At 45.6% G+C, this 8,062-nt stretch overlaps 1 non-coding gene across 1 annotated transcript; it reads left to right on the forward strand.

The window, feature by feature from the left end:
• The first annotated feature begins 805 nt into the window (after positions 1-805).
• LOC128778956 (U6 spliceosomal RNA) lies at positions 806-909 on the forward strand. Its single transcript, XR_008424809.1, has one exon. It is a non-coding gene; the product is annotated as a U6 spliceosomal RNA (small nuclear RNA).
• The last annotated feature ends 7,153 nt before the right edge of the window (positions 910-8,062 follow it).

The following is an 8,062-nucleotide window of genomic DNA, read 5'->3' on the forward strand; positions in this document are numbered from 1 at the left end:
TAGGCCGTGGGAAAAGAAGGAAGGCCTAAGCACGAAGAACAAATAAAGCGTGAGTTGAAGAAGTCCAAATGTGGCGGGCTCTGAGGCGGAGAGACCGTAAGGCAAGGTAGGGGGACAGCCAGGGAAGGGGGTCTGCCCCCGCTTGGTGAGAAAAGGGGAGGATGGCAGAGAGATGAGAAGAGAGCAAGTGTGACAATGAGAGTTTGTAGACCCGGATTTGAAGGGCTATCCAATAAAAGGGAATTTATTTTGCCTAGCTCCGGAGAATGAAACTCAGGCCAATAGATACATGTAGCCAGAAAACAGATTGTTACGCCAGTAGGTAAGAGCTTTCTGAGCGATAGAGCTCATCGCTGGTAGAACGGGCATTGTTGGAAATGGGAAGCAGAGGCCTGCTGAGGGGTGGTCAGAGTGGGTGCGGAGTGGACTAGATGCTCCCCAACGCCCCTTGGCACTTGCGGGGTATGTTTTAACCCGGCAGGGTCTTGTGCCTTTCATTAATTGCCATGTCCTCAGCACCTAGGACAGTGCCTGACACACAGTAGGGTCGCGGTGGATCTGCAGGGTGAGAGGAGAGTGCTTTGCGGAGGAGGTGGTGCCATTTTGAGCCTTGGTCTTGATGTGAAAAGGAAAGGGCAATTTGCTTAAATCAAATCAACACACTGTGAACATCGACATTAGGAAAGGAACAGGCTATCAGGCTGTATTTTGCAAGAGCTGCAAACACATAATCCATGTTTCCCCAGCCTATACCAGCCTGGAGAGGAAAAAGAGAATAAGATAATAGTCAAAAGCAACATATCTCGTGCTCGCTTCGGCAGCACATATAGTAAAATTGGAACGATACAGAGATTAGCATGGCCCCTGCGCAAGGATGACACGCAAATTCGTGAAGCGTTCCATATTTTTTCTGTATCACAGAACAAATCATACATTTAATCCAAATAATAAATGGCTGTTTCTAAAGTTGCCCCGTATATATAAAGTAAAAAACAAACAAACAAACAAACAAAAAAAAAACATATCTCGGGGCACCTGGGTGGCTCAGTCGGTTGGGAGTCCGACTTCGGCTCAGGTCATGATCTCGCGGTCTGTGAGTTCGAGCCCCACATCGGGCTCTGTGCTGACCGCTCAGAGCCTGGAGCCTGTTTCGGATTCTGTGTCTCCCTCTCTGTCTGCCCCTCCCCTGCTCATGCTCCGTCTCTCTCTGTCTCAAAAATACATAAACATTTAAAAAAGCAACATATCTCTGGTTCTCCCACTCTCTCCTGCCCACAATATTTTCAGCCCCTTCAGGTTTCTCCCCAGTTGGTTCCTGGAGCCCCCAGGGAACGGCCCTCGTGCCTTCCGAACTCAGGGCTATAGGAAAGTATTTGATTTCACTACTTTTCTGTCCCCTGGCTTGCCGTTTTCTCTGCTGCTTTGTCATACCGTGGTGACGTCTCTGCATTTCTATCCGCTCCAAGGACGCCACAGCTTTCACACACCCCACCAAGGGCTAACAATGCTGTCCCGGCACTTGGCAAATATACCCTGCCCACCACCACCAGTGGAACTGCTCCCGGAGTACACATGCCGAGAGGATGAATGAAAATCCTGAGGGAGGGGACACGGAGTCAGCTGGCAGCAGCAAGAGCAGCAAGAGAAGGAGACGCCAACCACGGAGTCACTGAGCAACCGCCACAGAGAAGCTCCACAGGGTCTGTCTCCAGGCACAACTGTGCCTCGCGCCTCAGGGAAGAACATGGACTCTGAGCCAGGGAGGCTGAAAGCGCTCCTTTACTGCTCTGTACCTCTGTTTCCCACATGTAAGGCAGGGACAAGGACAGCACTTTTTTTTTTTTTTAATATTTATTTTTCAGAGAGAGAGAGAGAGAGAGCATGAGCAGGGGAGGGGCAGAGAGAGATTGGGACAGAGGATCTGAAGTGGGTTCTGTGCCGACAGCAGAGATCCCCATGTGGGGCTCGAACTCACAAACCTCGAGATCATGACCTGAGCTGAAGTCAGATGCTCAACGGACTGAGCCACCCTGGTGCCCCTAGGATGGTGCTTCTTATAAACTATTGGGAAGACTAAATAAGTGGGGACAGGCAGCGCTCAGCGCTGTCTGGCCCATGTCAGCTGTCAGCATGTGAGAGCCATTATGACCAGAACTGTCGCTGTGTTCTGAAGTTCCCCTCGGCGGCACTGTCCCTGTTTTCCTCATGCTGCACTGTACGTAGCCTTACAATGAACTCTAACTCTTGACATAAACTGAGCAGGTTTCTGAGGATTTGAATGCATAGTCAGGATATAATAATTCAGAATTTTCACCACTGTCATGTGAAAAGCAATAGAGAACCAGATCAACAGATAGCAGGTACCCACAGTTGTCAAAGCCCACCCGCACACAGCTAGCTTTGTCTTGGGGAACCGAGGCAAAAATTCACTAAGTGATGATGAAATACTGGAATATCTGTTCCTGGCTTCAGCAGAAGAGAAGACACAAGTCCTGAATTCACAGATTGTGGGAACAAACTGCGTTCGCGTCTTGCTGTTAGAGGTTATTCAGCCGTTGGAAACATTTGTTTTTAACTTTATAAGAAATGCGAACACTTAAATTTTTCTTTACCCTGAGTGGATTCCACATCTTAGCTGACGCTAGCCTTTTGTTACCTAAATGGTCCTCAAAGAGTGGCCTTCAATTTCAAATGTCTCGGGAAGAAATAACTGGTCACAATTATATTTTGGAAGGGTTTTGGAAGTATCTACAGTGCATCGAGGGAGAAATACGTGCAGGCCGATGGAATTTTAAACCTAGCATTCGAGAGGAAGATGAGGGCTATAGATGTATAGACTTGGAAGTCATTAGCTCTACAGATAATGACAAAAACTTGACAGTAACTAAAGCAAGGGGAAAGGGAGACTATTTAAAGTGGAAAGATGGGGTGCCTGGGTCCTAGTCGATTGGGTGTCCGACTTCGGTCCAGGTCACGATTATGGTTCATGAGTTCAAGCCCAATGTTGGGCTCTGTGCTGACAGCTCAGAGCCTGCCGCCTGCTTGGGATTCTGTGTCTCCCCCTCTCTCTCCCACTCCCCAACTCATGCTCTGTCTCTCTCAAAAATAAATAAACATTAACAAAATGAAAAAAAAAAAGTGGAAAGAGAAAAGGACAAAAGTTACTACTCAGGGCCTTTTAAAGAAAACCCATCCATGGTCATCAGATTCACGTGTGGAGCCTGTTGTTCCCGGTCCTACCCTGGATGCACTCAACCTAAACGGTTGAGGCAGGGGTGACCCCAAGAATCTGAATTTTAAAAAAGCACCCCAGGGGCTCCTGGTGGCTCAGTTGGTTGAGCGTCCAACTTTGGCTCAGGTCATGATCTCGCGGTTTGTGAGTTTGAGCCCCACATCGGGCTCTGTGCTGACAGCTTGGAGCCTGGAGCCTGCTTCGGGTTCTTTCTCCTTCTCTCTCTGCCCCTCCCCACTTGTGCTCTGTCTCTCTGTCTCTCAAAAATAAATAAATGTAAAAAAAATTTTTTTTAAATAAAAGTAAAAAAATTTTAAAAAAGCACCCCAGGGGCGCCTGGGTGGCTCAGTCAGTTAAGTGTCCGACTTCGGCTCAGGTCATGATCTCACGGTTTGTGAGTTTGAGCCCCGCATCGGGCTCTGTGCTGACAGCTCGGAGCCTGGAGCCTGCTTCGGATTCTGTGTCTCCCTCTCTCTCTGACCCTCCCCCATTCATGCTCTGTCTCTCTCTCAAAAATAAATAAACATAAAAAAAAATTTTAAAAAGCACCCCAGGTGATCCCGAGGCAAATAAAAGTCTTTAAAATTGAGATATAATTGACAGATAACACTATACTAGCATCAGGTATAAAGCAAAATGATCTGATATTTGTATATATTGGAAAATGATCACCATAGTAAATCTAGTTAGCATCCATCACCCCACATAGTTACAACTTTCAAATATACTATATAGTGTTATTAACTATCATCACATTACATCCCCATGACTTATTTATCTTCTACCTGGAAGCTTGTGCCTTTGGACCATCTTCACCCATTTCACCTCTGCCTTTGGCAACCACCAATTCGTTCTCTGTGTCTAGGGGCTCGACTTTTTGTTTCTGGTTTTGCTTTAGATTCCACATACAAATGAGATCATACTGTATTTGTCTTTGTCTGTCTGACTTACTTCACTTAGCAAATGCCCTCAAGGTCCATCCAGTGCTTTCAAGGTCCATCCAATGCAAACACAAGTTTGAGCTTCACAGAACCCAGAGTGGGGTAGATGTGCAACAGGCAAAGAAAAAGAGACCAAGAAAAGGAGGCATAACACATTGTCTCCTGGCTGGTGGCTATGAAGAGGTCTATGCCATAGTAGATTCTTCTGGGGATTTCTTGGTGGTGGCTTTTCCCTTAACTTGGGTACTATATAGGCTTTTCCCTAACTTGGTTACTATGGAGCTAGGGAATTCGAGGCTGTGGCAGATTCAGACACTTTGCAGTCAAAGAACATGGTTCATTTAACACAGCAGTGGTAAATTGTCACCTAACATGCCCTGTGCCCAGCCTGGCCTTTGTACTTCTAGTCCCGGAGCAACTTCTGTGTCCTCTGCCTACATCCGTGGCCGCATCTGTACAGGCTGGAACCCAAGTGCTGTGGGAGACTGAGGTACCACAAGCCACAGTTCTCTGATCCCCATGTTGCCCTTCCAGAGACTGGTGAAGGGGGTCACCCTGGACACCAGAGCCGACTAGAAGTTCCAGAGCGCAGCATTAGGGGTGTCCCACGGGGGGTGGTGAGGAATACCCGGAGAGTGTATCTGAAGACGGCAACCTGTGTGCCACCCAAAAGGATCATTCTGGTGCCCAAAGAGCCGCAGCTGGCCCTGTGCACACCCAGAGGTAAGGAGTCGAGTCAAACCAGTTCTAATGGTGTCACTTAGAACACTTCTGGTGGTGCTTTGCAGTCAACCCTGTAAGATATTTTGATGTTTACCGTGACTATTTTATAAGGAACTATTGCTCTAATCCACAGCATTTTTACTTAAGTAGCCAATCTTTCGCTCAGGATGAATCTCAAGGAGTGACAGAACCTGATGCTGCCTAGGAGTGACCAGTGGCCAACATGCAGGAACAGGTGAGATGTCTGGTCACGGTGCATTGTTTCTGCAGGGAAGTCACTGTGGAGCAGCTATGAAGGTCCTGGAATCGCTATAAATGCTTAGGGGTCATTTTGGAATAAAAACGTTTATAACTGGATCCCAGCATTGAACAATTGGGGCTGTTAAATCCAACCATACATCACTGAGATAGAATGTGTTTTTCCCCTTCACCTCCCTGAGGGAGCACGTGTAAATCTTAACTGAAGTATAACTGACACTTTCCCTTAGGAAGGAGGGGGAAGTCGGCCTAGGCAGCTTTAATATAACATTTATAAAAGCTATTGTATATATCGTGGAGGTTAGCATCTTAGAATCGTTTTGCCCTCACGGAGAAAAGCACCGAAGGGAGATGATGAAGCATGATGGGTGGGGGGAGGGTGCGCTTATGAACGCGTTACACGCAAATGTTTATGCTTATTTTTCCTGGTTACACATGCTCATTGGAAATAGTTCCAAGATCATAGAAATATAATCCCATCCTCCATACACAGGCAGAGTTAACGGCTTAAATATTCTTGAAATTTTAGATATACTGTCACAGGGATGATGAAGAGACTACTTTCCATAAAAGGATAGGGAACATACAAAGCCCTGGGAAAACACATTCCCCGTGGGAGGGAAGAGATAAATGCTTGCAATGGGCTGTCTTAACTATCCTCAGAGAGACAAGATGCAAACAGTCAAAGGCAACAGTGAACAGGGGCGTGACTGCTGTGGGCAGTTAGACTTCATCCTTGCATGCAAACCAGAAGCCAAGAGATTTACCAAGCTCCGACGCAGGCGCATCTGTCCCTCTTTAAATCCGATTTTCTTACCATCTGTTCCTTTACTCCAGCCTTAGCTGTAAACAAAGTTTATGCACAGCGATGCGTTGTGTTGCCAGGCAGCTCTCTTCTTGCTCCTCTAAAACAAAGTCAGTTCTGGACTGAAAGACCGTGGGCCCCGTTATCATCCATTTTCCCTAACAATCTAAATTGTGACAGTGTTGAAAGTAATTTTAGAAATGGGATTTTTCAACTGCATTTAGTGAACGTGGTGCAACACAGAGCTATCTGGTTTTAAAAATTCTGTAAGCAAACTTCTAAATGCGTGGGGATGATTTAGCTCGCAGAAAAGGATTTCCGCTCCCCTCCGGAACAGTGAGGACATTGTGGGGGACAGGACTGGTGGAGGAAAAACACACAGAGGCTCTGGTGGGGAATATACTCCCTGCTTCCAAGGTTACCGTTTGACATGGGGGGGGGGGTGGGGTGGGTGGCGTCTGGAGGTGTCAAAGATGACTTAAAGATGTGTATCTAGGATGTGAGGTTGTGGCTTTGAGAATGCACCAGAAGAGCCAACCATCTGGCAACTGTGGGGAGGGATCAGCTGACCTCTGGCCTCCAGTTCTGGATTTTATAGCTATATAATATTTATAATGCACTCTTCCTGGGAGAAGCTTGGAGCTCTACAAATCTTTGAATGGATTCAGTTAATCCTGTTACTGTCCCATGAGTAATCAGAGAAGTAGAGAAGAGCAAACAGGAAAAAAAAAATACCACATTTAAAGTGGTCACTGCCATGGCGAAGAAGAAAATAACATTCACCCTGCTAAGCAACAACGGGAAAAGTCAACCTTGTGATTCTTCTTTATTGATTCTCAGAGTCTAGGCAATGGCAGAGGTGGGCGGAATCCACTCAAAGACTATTAATTCAGATCATGCAAGTCACTGTTGATTAAAGGCCCCCCCAATGGCAGGGGCAGGGATTTGCCTGCTTCGGGGGCCCATGGTGAGGGGACAAGCTTTTGGCCAGTGCAGCTGGGGGACTAGTGACATACTGGAATTGTTAAACAAATAAGGAAATACTCTGAGGATTTCTTGTGGTCAGAAGGGAATTACAAATATGGAAAGGCGAAGTAAATCCTAGAATAAATCCTATTGTGTTAGATTGGAGATGCAGAGGTCAATGTGAATTCACAGCTGTACGTGAGTTGTATGTCAATAGACATAGCTATTGATATAGGTGTAATGCGTATAGATGTTTATGTGTGCGTGCATACATATATATGCACAGACACACACACATACATACATGCATACACACATGCAACATGTAGATATATACGTGTATCTCCTAGTTCTAGCTGCTGAGAGCAAAGATATCCTGGTAGCAATCAGCACACCTAGCTTGCAGGGCTTGGTTTCTAAATATTATTCTCCATTTAAAGGAACCGGGGTTCTTAGAGAAATGGTTGACTCCAGGGATGGGTAGGAAAAATAACAGACGAGACAGGAACATCTTATACTACAAAGTAAGGAAATGCTGAAAGAATGATGGGGACATATCAAAAGGACATAAGAGTTGCCTTAGATGAGCTCCTACTGGCCAAGTCTGGGACTATTTGAGTATCACAATAAATGATAGTTACCAATGTTAATCCTTTGATTAAAATAGGAATCCATGAGTCTACACTGATTGAAATGAATAAATGGAGGAAAAGGAAAATGCTATCTTACAATAGAAGTCTTAAGTCCTCTCCTTGCAAAATACTTAGGAATGACTCAGTGGAAAATCCTATAAGCCTGGATGTTTACCGAAAGTAACAAGAAAACAGTAACGGGACAAATTGATGTTATTTGCCTCCTGCTATGATGCAATGAGAAGACCAAGGCGTTGCTTCTGAGGTATTCTTGCTACAAGTGCATAAATCATAAAGAAACGTCAAACCCAAACTGTAGGACATTCAACAAAGTAATTACAGGCTTCAAAAAATGTCAAGGTCATGAAAGAGAAGGAAAAACTGAGGAATTGTTCCAAAATGAAGGAGATTAAGAGAAATGATACCTATAGAGGACCTGCACCACGTATAATTGGGCTGACAGAGGAAATCTGAATGGGAATTGTATGGTAATGTTGAATCCATG

This window comes from Panthera pardus, unplaced genomic scaffold, assembly GCF_024362965.1.
Source record: "Panthera pardus isolate Hobbes unplaced genomic scaffold, ASM2436296v1 HiC_scaffold_21, whole genome shotgun sequence".
In the NCBI taxonomy this organism is placed as follows: Eukaryota; Metazoa; Chordata; class Mammalia; order Carnivora; family Felidae; genus Panthera; species Panthera pardus.